Genomic DNA, 11,354 nt, shown 5'->3' with positions numbered 1-11,354 from the left:
CTGACGGTAGCAGTGGTGCTTAAGAGTGCGGACTTGAGCTGGGTCGGGAGGTGAAAACCTCCTCTGCTACTCCCTAGGTGTGAGTGACTTTGGGCACGTCACTTATTCTTTGCCTCAGGCTTTTTTTTTTTTGTCGTCTGTAAAATAATGGTAATGGAGTCATCTACTACCTGAGGCTGTGTGAGGAGTGAATGAAAAGCAGTGTAAACTATTTAGTATACACAATAAGCACTCAGGTGATCTTAGCTCTTATTATTACTGTTTCCCCAGCTGTTTAAAGATATTACCTGGCTTTATAGAGATATGATTGACACATAACAATGTGAAAGTTTAAGGTGTACAGTGCATTGATTTGATCTCTTTAAACTTTTCTCTTGCTGCCTTCTTCCTCTCCCACAAACCCCATGTCTTGACTCTTCCCCCAGAACATGGAAGACCACGGCTACCTCCTTGTTTTCACTAATGCATTTTCCTTTGTCCTATTGCTTATTGGCATGCCAACCATCTGTTCATATTTCACAACTCAGCTCAAGGGACATCTCCTTGAAGATTTTCTGAACTTGCCCTCCTTCTTCCTATCTGTTGGGCCTCCCTGTCGCTACATTTGTATTTCATGGCCACCTACAATGTTTTAAAGTTCTTGGTGTGCTGATTTGTCTTTCTGTGAATTTTAAGGACCTTGAGAACAAGTTCTATAAATACATCCCCAGTTCCTGGCAGAGTCTAACACAAGTCACGTAATCAATGTGTGTGTGTAAATGCTATGGAGAGAATTCTTTTCCACTTGGTAGGAATTTCTGCTTTGGATGCTATTTACAAGTAGTGGAATCCACTCTTACTAATTTGAACTGAAAAGGAATTTATTAAAAGATACAAGGTAGCTCACAGGATTTCCAAGAAGCCAGAGCCTGGGACTGGGATTTTTTTAAGCCAGGAACAAGATGCAAGTTATGTCAGTTCATTGTTCTGGTGTACTTCTTGCCACGCTGATCCTGACACTGAGCATGCACACTACCTCTAGCTCATCCCCACTGCTGCCTCTGTAAGTTGATGGTCTGTCTTGCCACCCTCCCCGATCCTCACCAGCAGGTAGTCGTGTAGTACCCGGGTGTTGACTTCTAATTGTGTTGCTTTCTTCCAAGTTGAAATCTCCATGGATGCACCAGACGGGTGGAATGTAGGTCACATGCCTATCCATAGCCTGCAAGGGAGGCTGGCAAGGGGAAGACATCTAATTTGAGAAAGCCTGGGTTCATTTACTGGCTATGACCACCACAGAAAGGTGTTTGGAAGATGCTGAGGGGCCAGAATGTCTCATGTAGAAAGACTGGCATTGACAGCCAGAATTTACACCAGTGGTGGAGGAGTGGCAAGTGAACTAGGTCATGAGTGAGAAGGTTTCCTGGGCAGCAGCAGGAGAATTTTCGTAGACTTGGAGTGGGAAACTCCTAAGACTCTGTGGGAAAAATAAGGAAGACACTTGAGCTGAAAGTTCTAGACCCTGGCTTTTCTCACCTGTGTTCGTCACTGCTCGTTATCAAGACTGATGTCTGGAGGAACGAGGATCATGCTCATGTATCACAACTGCTCTCCTCTCTGAACTGTTAACTGTGAGTCGTTCATTGGTAGCAAAAAAAAAAAAGAAGGAATTATTTCTTGTCTAAGTCACTGCTGTTCAACAAATGTTCTGTATCTGCATTGTCCACTGGCCACACATGGATAGCACTTGAAAGGTGGCTAATGTGACATAGGAACCGAATTTTTATGTTAATCAATTTCATTAATTTAAACGTAAATAGACACAGGTGGCTAATGGTGACCTTGTCAGATAGTGCACATCTAGATAATTTGACCTGTTTAGGAAAGCAAGAGTTTTCACTTTTTTACTGTGGAAAAAGTATTCTCATAACAATTACTACTTCTTGGCAAGTAAAACCTTTATTGATAAAAGTGTTCCATAGCATGTTGATTTAGCAACAAAAAAACAGTGAAATCCTAAATTTAATCCTCAGTAGTGATTCCTCACTTGATGATTTGTTAAACTAAGAATCTAAAAGCTAGAGTTGGCGATAATAATATTTTCCAAGTAAATCACTTTGGAAAACACTCTTATTTGCCAAAACTAGAAAAAGGGTCAATGTTTAGGACTCAGGCCATAGGTCAGAGTCACTTTGGTGGACTCGTGATAACACAGACTACAGGGGCATACCCCAAAGCCTGAGATTCTGTGGGTCTCAGGTGGGACAAGAATTGATGTTTCTAGCAAGTTCTCAGGTGATGCTGCTGGGCTGGGGCAACATTTCAAGGACCTCTGACTTAGGAAATGCTCTGTTCAATAAAATTAAACCAAGTTTTTCATTGTAGGGCATTTCTGAATCTTTCATCTACACATATTACTCTGGTACTCTGAAGCTCCAAGGGAAACTATGTATGCAGCACATCACATGCTGATTTGTTCATAAAACCCTTTTCTCACTGAGCATCCCATGGACTAGGGTTGGAAAAACACAATTCTATGAAATTCTGTTGAGTTAAACTTACAGCTTAGTTTCCCATTCTTCTGCTTTGTCTATGCAGTCACAGAAACGTTATTCCCAGGGGCTCAAATCTGAGATGGCTTTTCTTTTCCATCTGTCCTCTCCTCACAGGAGGGCTCATCTAGGGCCATGGCTTTAATGGCAGAGGGACACCCAATTTGAAATCTCCACCGAGTCTCTCTTCTGAGCTCTACAGACGGTATCCGCTGCCTACCTGGCGTTTTCATCTGAAACAGAGCACATACCGAGCTGAGCTCATGTTTATAGCTCCCCACTGATCCAGTCTGACTCTTCTCCTGGTTTTCTCTTCTCAGTAAATGGCATCACCATCTACCACTTGTAGTATCATTAAATTCATCAGCATGATCTGTCATTTCTGCAAAAAAAAAAAAAAAGGTGTATGTAAGACTATATGCATATGCACTTACATATACATGAATACTGCTATAATACATATGTGTATATAAATGTACACATTCATGTATATATATATATATTTGTATCTCCTTTTATCTGTTGATAATGCTACATGCTAGTTCAAGATACGAGCCATCTACGATTACATCATCACATTCTTTTTTTTAAAAAATATGATTTTCTGGGCCATGACATCCTGGAGGTTAAAATGGGGTTAAAATATAAGAGAGGATAAAAAAGTATTTCTTTAGATTTGCTCCCATCTGTAATTGGGGAAACTCAAACGGTTCTTAGATCTTTCCAGCTGGCTCAGGAAGATGATGAAATGTTTTGCATGTGCCCAGGAGCTGGTCCTCTCTGTCAGCCTGCCCACTCTTCCTCTTGCTGGTGTGGTGAGATCGCCCATCAGCCAGAGAGGAGCCCAGATGCAGGTCATTCTCCTACTTCTCCATCCCAGGGAGAGGTGAGTCCCAGTCTGTGCCCAGCCTGCTCTCTCTCTGTTCTATCAAGCTCCATCTGCATTCCTGTGAAGTGGGATAGGAAAGGATACTAAACTCCTCCATATTCGCCATCTAATTGGAAGTTCAGTGGAATAGGTTAGATTCAGTAGGTCTGGGGTAAGTGTAAGGATCTACGCTGTCTTCATGGTAGGTAGATGCCATTTGAATTTCCTTCCCTCTGGGATTTTTGCCTAGGAGAAAATGTAACCCAAAGACCAGCTCACTCTTTTCATTTTTGTTAAAACCTAAACTCACTGAAGAGCTGGTCTTGTAGCTGACTGTGGTCCCAGCATGATTTCTTGTGAAATATTTGGAACAGCTTTCTATTTCTTCTCAATTTTCTTGCAATTCTCTCTTTAAATTAGATTCTTTGTTCAAAAATTTCTTGCTTGCCTGGCAAATAATTGGTGGGATACCATGTACCTCCCAAATACTCTCATTATCATTAGTGACTGTTATTAATTAATTGTTTCCAAAAAGAATCCTTCAGAAAGCTTTGTTTCTTGGCAAGTACTACGCATTGCTTTCAGAATTATATCAGTTATTTTAAGAACTATTTATAGTCCATTTGGCTATGATTTATTATATAATGTTATTTATTCAATTTAAATTTCAGCGCAGAGTGCAATAATCATGGTATTTCAAAAATATGGATATATGGATGTTTGCTTCTCTTTATATAAGTAGGTAAAAGGATAATCAGTCTTTTCTTCTCTAGAAATGACATAAAGGAAAAATGTAATCTCTCTCCTCATGTTAGTATTTTGGGAAATGGTTTGGGAAATCAGAGTTATTTAAATATTAGATGCAAATGTGCATTTTTATGAACATTTCTCCATTTAGATGTTTAAAACATGTCTCTCCACTTAAATGTTCAAAAATTCTCATCATATCTCTTCAAAAATAATGATTAGGGGAAATAGAATCCACTGTTTAGGACAAAAACAACTTAGAAACTTATTAATTTTTCCTGTTATCATGAAGCTAATTTGAATATTTTAAAACTCCCATTCAACTGAGGGACTGACATCACCTGTGTACTCATTAAAGTTGAAATGGTTGTGATTATGTCAGCTTCTTTTTTCTCTCCTGGACCATTTTCTTCCTTAGGAGCTAGCTCTTCCTCCCCGTGGGGCGCAGCTCTGTGCCTGATAGTCAATTGCATGAGTGGTCGGGAGCAGCGATGCTTCTGAATTCACAGAAGACTGAGCGCTGAAATTGCCTTCTGTCCCTTCTCTTCCACACTTGAGTTCTTTGTGAACTGTTGATCACATTCTACCCAAATCCTGTGATTCACAGCATTTAAACAAGTCTTCTTGCTGTCTATCTTCCCCCTTTAAAGAACATGGCTGTTTTTCTTCTTTTCTTTCTCCTAAGTTAAGTTGCCTTTGAAATTCAGAGCTTTCTTGCAGGAGACAGTTTTTCTCAAAGGAAACAATTTTTACCTGCAGGGAGCACTTTGTACATCAAATAGAAGTAGACTCCTTTGGGGTACCTGCTCACAATAACCACCCACTTAACCTTCATGTGGGAATTGTCTCCTAGTCCGCAGGGGTGGCCCCCAAGAGCCAGGCTGATACTGAGTCTTGACTACCTCCTCTAGCATAGGGGTTAACACTTGACCCAACCTGAGTCTACTGTAGTCTCTCTCCTCAGAAAGTGAGAGTGGGATTCATCTCTGTGAATGAGCAGAATTTCATCTCTGTGAGTGACTTCCCAGACTCCAGAACTGTGAGAAATAAACCCGTGGCCACCTAGTTTTATGGCGTTTTGTTAGAGCAGCCTGAATGGACCAGGACACAGGGCAACAGCAGAGAACAGAGGTACCTGTGGAAATGAGGCAGGCCTTTAGAGCCTGGGTTTGGAACTGGCACACTTTAACATCAGCTTCATTTTGTTTTCCCACTAAGTCAAGGGTTGAACCCAACATTAAGATGTAGATAAATATACTCTGTCCCTTGGTAGAACTATAAGTCATAACGCGCAGTGCATGGATATGAGGCCTGAGGGATGAGTGGTGGGTAAGGAGAAGAATCAAAGCCAATGATGTAATCTATTACACACATGGACTTCGGGTTTATCTGAGCGGTGACCCATGTACCCATATGTGGGCTAGAAAATAGAATGCATTTGCCCTGGGAGGAAGGACAAAGCAGATACAAAGAATCATAAAGAAGTGATAGAGAGCTCTGATGACTTCCCTGTTATCTATTCCAGGTCCTTTTTTTTAAATTGAAGAACAGTTGCTGTATAATATACTATATGTTACAGGTTTGCAATACAGTGACTTGCAATTTTGAAAGTTATACTCTATTTATAGTTATTATAAAATATTTGCTGTATTCTCCCATGTTGTATAGTATTTATATCCTTATAGCTTATTTTATACATGATTAATTGTACCTTTTGATCCTCAAGCCCTATATTGCCCCTCCCTGACTCTTTCCCACTAGTAACTTCTAGCTTGTTCTCTATATCTGTGAATCTGCTTCTTTTTTGTTATATTCACTAGTTTGTTGTATCTTCTAGAATCCAAATATAAGTGATATCATACAGTATTTGTCTTTGTCTGACTTACTTCACTTAATATAATGCCCTCCAAGTACATTCATGTTACTGCATATGGCAAAATTCTGTTCTTTTTTATTCCTGAGTAGTATTCCATTATACATATGTATTATACATTATATATATGTATAATACAGATCTATATCTATAAATATATCACATCTTATTTTATCTGTTCATCTGTTGATGGACACTTAGATTGCTTCCCTAACTTGGCAATTGTAAATAATGTTGCAGTGAACATATGGGTGCATATACCTTATTGAATTAGTGTTTTTGTATTCTTAGTTCAGTTCAGTCACTCAGTCGTGTCTGACTCTTTGCAACCCCATGAATCGCAGCACGCCAGGCCTCCCTGTTCATCACCAACTCCCAGAGTTTACCCAAACTCATGTCCATTGAGTCGGTGATGCCATCCAGCCATCTCATCCTCTGTCGTCCCCTTCTCCTCCTGCCCCCAATCCTTCCCAGCATCAGGGTCTTTTCCAATGAGTCAACTCTTAGCACACGGTGGCCAAAGTATTGGAGTTTCAGCTTCAACATCAGTCCTTCCAATGAACAACCAGGACTGATCTCCTTTAGGATGGACTGGTTGGATCTCCTTGCAGTCCAACGGACTCTCAAGAGTCTTCTCTAACACCACAGTTCAAAAGTATCAATTCTTCGGCACTCAGCTTTCTTCACCGTCCAACTCACATCCATACATGACTACTGGGAAAACCATAGCCTTGAATAGATGGACCTTTGTTGGCAAAGTAATGTCTCTGCTTTTTAATATGCTATCTAGGTTGGCCATAACTTTCCTTCTAAGGAGTAAGCATTGTTTCATTTCATGGCTGTAGTCACCATCAGCAGTGATTTTGGAGCCCAAAAAAATAAAGTCTGACACTGTTTCTACTGTTTCCCCATCTATTTCCCATGAAGTGATGGGAGCAGTTGCCATGATCTTAGTTTTCTGAATGTTGAGCTTTAAGCCAACTTTTTCACTCTCCTCTTTCACTTTCATCAAGAGGCTTTTTAGTTCCTCTTCATTTTCTGCTATAAGGGTGGTGTCATCTGCATATCTGAGGTTATTGATATTTCTCCTGGCAATCTTGATTCCAGCTTGTGTTTCTTCCAGCCCAGTGTTTCTCATGATGTACTCTGCATATAAGTTAAATAAACAGGGTGACAATATACAGCCTTGACGTACTCCTTTTCCTCTTTGGAACCAGTCTGTTGTTCCATGTCCATTTCTAACTGTTGCTTCCTGACCTGCATACAGGTTTCTCAAGAGACAGGTCAGATGGTCTGGTATTCCCATCGCTTTCAGAATTTTCCACAGTTTATTGTGATCCACACAGTCAAAGGCTTTGGCATAGTCAATAAAACAGAGGTAGATATTTTTCTGGAACTCTCTTGCTTTTTCGATGATCCAGTGGATGTTGGCAATTTGATCTCTGGTTCCTCTGCCTTTTCTAAAACCAGCTTGAACATTGTATTCTTAGGATATATACTAAGAAGTGGAATAGCTGCATCATATGGTAGTTCTATTTTTAACTTTTTGAGGAATCTCTGTACCATTTTCCATAGTGGCTGCACCAATTTACAGTTCCACCAACAGTGTATGAAGGTTTTCTTTTCTCCACAGCCTCTCCAACATTTGTTATTTCTTGACTTTTTGATGATAGCCATTCTAACAGGTATGAGGTGGATATCTCATTGTGGTTTTGATTTGCATTTTCTTAATAATTAGTGATGTTGGGCATCTTTTTTTGCCTGTTGGCCATCCATATGTCTTTTAAAAAATGTCTATTTAGATCCTCTGCTCATTTTAAAATCAAGTTGTTTGGTTTTTTGTCGTTGTTGAAGAAATTTTTGTTTTAAGATTAATCATGTGGCAGCAGCCTCCGTTTGAGAGGTCTTAAGCAAAATTTCAGCCTCAAATGTTATCCTGGAATCAATACCAATTGAAGCAAAAAAAATGTTTTTTTCTTTTACAACTACTATGCTTTTTCTTTTATATTGTTTTTTCTTTTCTGCTCTCTTTAGAATATACCCTAGCAACTCATATGTGGATGGATGTCTTCACAAGGAGTGTCTGTCTCTTTCATGTCTGAAGAGAAACTAAATTTTTATTTAATACTGTACTAAACATTGTGGAATTAATGAATTGTCAAATACTCTGAAGCTTTATCATAAAACAGACTTTGGGAGGTGTATCAAAGAACTATGGATTCATTAAAATATAGTGAAGTGATTTTTTTTTTTTTTTGAGGATTACAATCTGTGGTACCAGATCCAAGACTGAATTTTGTCTTATACCAGTTTTCAAGCATTATGGGACTGGGTTCTAGTGGTAACCCTCTTGCACCCTCATTGTGGTTTTAGGGAAGTCACTTAAATTGATGATGGGCTAGTATGTGTAAAGAGAGAAAAATGACTTTTTTATAGTCTTCTTGAAAGACCAGAGATGAACTAGTGATTATAGTGTTTTATTTTAGAAGTTTATATTTTATTGAAGAGATATGACACTGACTTTTTCAGACAAGATGTCATTTATGTCATTTTTAGAAGCATTTTTCTTTGTAATTTTACTACATTTCCCCATAGGTCTATTTACATGGCTAGACATATTTTCTTGTGAGGTTTTGCTATTTCTTTTTCTTTAGATTGGCTTCCTAGCCCGTCCCAAATTCAGGAAGTAATTGGGTTTTCCAATATTTTCCTCTACATATAGGTCTTCATAAAATGAGTATAGGGAAGACAAAAAGTATATGGCATTTTGAGGTGACCTAACAGGCAGATCTCTAAGCATTTGTCCTAAAATCAAGCAGTGCATGTCATAAACACTCTCACTCCATCCTACCCTCTTAGGCCCAAGGGTAGGGTGAGGCTTAGAGAAGCCTATTGCACATTTTAGTTTTGAAACCACTTCAGTTGAGAAATGTACATTTAAAAAGTGTGGCACACGCAACTGTGAATACAGAACACAGTATACATGGTTCAGTTCAGTTCAGTCGCTCAGATGTGTCTGACTCCTTGCGACCCCATAGACTATAGCATGCCAGGATTTCCTGTCCATCACCAACTCCCAGAGCTTCCTCAAACTCATGTCCATTGGGTTGGTGATGCCATCCAACCATCTCATCCTCTGTTGTCCCCTTCTTCTCCTGCCTTCAGTCTTTCCCAGCATCAGGGTCTTTTCTAATGTCAGCCTTTCACATCAGGTGGCCAAAGTATTGGAGCTTCAGCTTCATCATCAGTCCTTCCAATGAGTATTCAGGATTGATTTCCTTTAGGATTGACTTTGAAAATGGGCAAGCAAAGAGGGAACTGTCCATAGATGGAAGAGAGAAGGGCAGAGCTTCTTGCAGCCAGACAGTCATTTTACCACATAGGGAGATAAAAGATCAGTGTGGAGTGGATGAGGATTACGCTTAAGTCAACCCAGGACTGACTGACTGCCTTCAGGCTTGCTCCAGAGTGTTCTTTTTTTTTTTTTTTAAATGTGACTGCACTGTGGGATTTTAGTTCACCTACCAGAGGCTCGAACCCATGTCCCGTGTATTGGGAGAGTAGAGTCTTAACCACCGGACTGCCAGGGAAGTCCCCCAGAATGTTTTTATATCCATCTCATCCAGTTCCCTCAGGGCCCATTTGCTCTCCACAGTTTCAGCTCTAATCAGCTAAAGTAACTGGCTTGAATGATAGTGGTGGCTAAACTCTTTCTTAATGGGAAAGAAATAGATCCTGAGGCCTCTCTCTCATCACCCAAGGGAACGTTTGCTTAGCTGTATTTTTCAAAGAGCTGTCTGTAGTCTGCTTCTTGAAACTGTCTTCCTGGCCCTCTGTGACCACACCGTTGCTTTCCTTTGTGCCTCTCAGGCTTTTCCGCCTCAGTCTCCTTTGCTAGTGGGTGTCTCAGGCCTTGGTCTGAGGCCATTTTCTCTTTTAATCCACAGCCCGTCATTCATGCCTGTAGCACTGAACACTATGTCCACGTTCTATATTTCATTGCCTACTTTCAGATCACCATTCAGCACTTCAGCTTTAACATATCCCCGATTGGACTCTTCATCTTTATCCTCAAACTTGCTCCTTTGAGTGAGTAAATGAGTGAATTACAGCCTTCTGTGGACAGTGCTATAATCAGAACTGGATCTAATGGTGAAAGTGTTAGGTAAAATTCAGGTTGTTAGGTGATGTAGGGTAGTCTGTATCTTATAAACTAAACTGTGATTTATTTAAAAATCTCTCTCTCTGCCTCATATTGTAGACTCAGCAGAGAGGAAAATTCCCCTATTGCCCCCTTTTCTGTTTTCCCAAGAAGGAGAGCTCCTCAGAGGTTGAGGTGGTAAGGCAGAGGGCGAGTGAACTAATCTTTGTGTGTGTGTGTGTGTGTGTGTGTGTGTGTGTGTCTTAAAAGGGGCTTCCCTGGTGGCTCAGGTGATAAGGAACTCGTCTGCCAGTGCAGGAGATCTGGGTTCAATCCCTGGGTCTGGAAGATCCCCTGGGAATGGCAGTATCTCCTGTATTCCTGCCTGGAGAATCCCCATGGAACAGAGTGCCTTAGAAAGAGGAGACTTTTCAAAGGGTGGTGAAGCAGGAGAACTCACCTTGGAGACAAATCAAGACAGGTTTTTGTGTGGGAAGTTCAAGACCTGGAGGTTGAAGAGTTGAAGTGGGCAGTGGTCTACCATCTACCTGCCTTCCTGATGGAGAAGGGAAATGGAGGCATTTCTAGTTCTGTTGGAGGAAAACATCTGGGACTGTGGGAGGACTATTGTCACCTGGTGAGGCTGCAAGGCCTTAAAAAGGTCCTGGAGAGGGCTCACCAGGAATACTTGGCCATGTGGACTGTGGAGAAGGTTTCCTTGGCCGCACTTGGGTTGCTGGGAGCGGAGTTGCCATGGAAACCAATGGCTGCAGGCACTAGCCACAGGGACTGAGAATCAGACCTCCCTCCTCATTTTTCTAGATCTTGTAAGGTCTGGGATTCCTGTATGATCCTAGTTGATGGTATCCTTCAAAATCCACAAATACCTAATTTCTTTCAGTCTTGTTGAGTAAGGAGGGGGAGTGGGCTTGAATCAGATCTATTTTGAAATATTGCTTTTGGAGGGTTGGGAGGTATTTCATTTCTATTGCATTTGTGATGACATCAGATCACTCCACATGACTGTCTTCTCTGTGTTTCTGGACGGACCCAGGCAACACATCCCTCATCACCGAAAGAAGCAAGGACTCAAGCATGCAGAATGCAAACTGGCCATGAAAAAAAAGCACTTAAAAATACTTTAGTGTCATTCTAAAGGAGAGTCTTAAATCATGTTCATTAAATGTACATATT

The 11,354-nt window shown here is 40.6% G+C and overlaps 1 long non-coding RNA gene across 3 annotated transcripts; it reads right to left on the bottom strand.

Moving 5' to 3' along the window:
• Positions 1-842: 842 nt before the first annotated feature.
• Positions 843-10,886, bottom strand: LOC145524589 (uncharacterized). 3 transcript variants are annotated; one of them, XR_014067687.1, is made up of 5 exons: positions 10,795-10,886; positions 10,621-10,716; positions 2,542-2,913; positions 1,516-1,608; positions 843-1,213 (listed from the first exon to the last, which is right to left on the bottom strand). It is a non-coding gene; the product is annotated as an uncharacterized LOC145524589 (long non-coding RNA). The 3 variants fall into 3 exon arrangements; XR_014067688.1 differs by having other exon boundaries at positions 2,783-2,913; XR_014067689.1 differs by lacking the exons at positions 1,516-1,608; positions 10,795-10,886 and having other exon boundaries at positions 843-1,456; positions 2,783-2,913; positions 10,621-10,691.
• Positions 10,887-11,354: the final 468 nt, after the last annotated feature.

The sequence above is a fragment of the Giraffa tippelskirchi genome, chromosome 10 (genome assembly GCF_054371585.1).
Source record: "Giraffa tippelskirchi isolate mGirTip1 chromosome 10, T2T-mGirTip1v1.2.pri, whole genome shotgun sequence".
Lineage (NCBI taxonomy): Eukaryota > Metazoa > Chordata > Mammalia > Artiodactyla > Giraffidae > Giraffa > Giraffa tippelskirchi.
Note: the sequence above shows the minus strand (reverse complement) of the source record. Positions and strands in the feature narration are given on the sequence as shown.